Below are 1,781 nucleotides of genomic sequence, written 5' to 3' on the forward strand. Positions count from 1 at the left end.
CACCTGCATCGCCATGTCGGTGTTTCTAGAAATGGAAAAATAACAGTATCGGTGAAGGACAAGCAATACAATGTATTCTGTTTTCCTCTCTTGCAGGTATACGTAATCTACAATTATCATTGTTCCTATTTCATTCAACTCAACCTGAAAATTCCATATTGGCACATTGTTTGACTAAATTTGTGTAGTTGGGAACAGGGGCGACGCCACGGTGCGACAACTGGAGGGGACATTGACCATTTTGGAGGGGACAAGGACCATTTCAAGTCGATTCTTTCCATGCAACGCCATGGGCGTAATGTTAAAATTTTAAAAAGTGGAGGGGACGAGATCCCCTTTGTCCCCCCCCCCCCCTGTGGTGACGCCCTTGGTTGGGAAGCAGATTCTGATTGTTTGAAATACATGTTTGGCTGAACAGTGCGGAAAATATTTCATTGATCACTATAGCTGCAACAAAAATACTGAGACAGAAAACATTTGCGCTTACCTGGCTCCTTAGTCAGCCCCGCACAACGGAAGTGGTACCATTTATCGCAGCCGTCGCATCCGACCATCGGTGCTGCACTGATGCTGCTGCACTCCCCACATTCCCAGTACCTTAGTAGCGTCTTGGCTGTGAAAAGATTACATGAGTCATGGCGCATTCATGAATAGTAAGATGTTTTATATGTTTAACATTGCATAGCAAAGACACAACAGCTGGGAGTCAAGTGTAAGGACTTTTGACAAGGGTGTTTGAACTCAGTGGGGTGAGGTTTGGTTGGTCAAGAGTGGTCATTTTTAGCAATGCTGTTTTTGACTACAGCTTTGCTAAGTATGACTACGGTGATGATGTCATGGTAATCAAATTTGACCACCATTATACCAATTTTGCACCCTGGTGGAGAAAACACAAGTTTCAGGTTACGGGAAGTAAGATAGGAAAGTTATTCCGGCAGTTCTTAAAAGAAGACAAAGAATCTTGATTCTGGTTGTTGTAAATGGGGGTCCAAGGTTGAACAGAGCCAGCATTTGGCGCTGAAATTCAAAGTTTGAACACAATGAAAAAGATGCTTGATATCACTATAAAAGTTTATTTCAGGGGGAAATGGATGCATTCACGTAAAAGCGCACAAAAGTACTCTAGCAAAGTGGATTACTAAGGTACTGAAAAAATCTTGCCAAACAGCTGTTCGGAATATCAAATCTGACATACAGAATTTTCAATGGCCATTAAAATAATATCATATCACCATTTTCCCAGTGAGTGTTGTCATTATAACTTTGAGGCAAGAAAAGCTTTGCTAAAAATGACGCTTGGCGAAGCCTCATCCTACTGGGCTGTCTGACATGTCTCCCTGTAAAAAACATGTGGTCCTTATATTGTATATATGATGAATATGTTAATAATGCAGAGAAAACACAGTATAAATTATACCCAACGTTTCATCTTAATCGACTTTGTCAAGGGTGTTTGAACAACTTGAGATGAGTGAAGTGTAAGAGTACCTAGGTACATCTGAAAATAAACTGAATCTGCGTCCAATAAACATTGATTTTCATAATACATTTCACAAATCAACTGCTAATAACAATCATACTAAAATAGCACGACAGATACCTAACTAACAATCGCATGAAGAACTTCTTGATTCGCCTTGACTATTGTCGTCCGAACGAATGTTGTCTAACGTGGTCTAAAGTTACACATTTGTCTTTTCTGCGCAGTATTTGTGTTTGCCATTTACCGCACCAATGTTCGCCAGCGGTGGTGACTTTTCCTTACCTGCTCACGAAACGTC

This window comes from Amphibalanus amphitrite, unplaced genomic scaffold (assembly GCF_019059575.1).
Source record: "Amphibalanus amphitrite isolate SeventyFive unplaced genomic scaffold, NRLGWU_Aamphi_draft 000015F_arrow, whole genome shotgun sequence".
Lineage (NCBI taxonomy): Eukaryota > Metazoa > Arthropoda > Thecostraca > Balanomorpha > Balanidae > Amphibalanus > Amphibalanus amphitrite.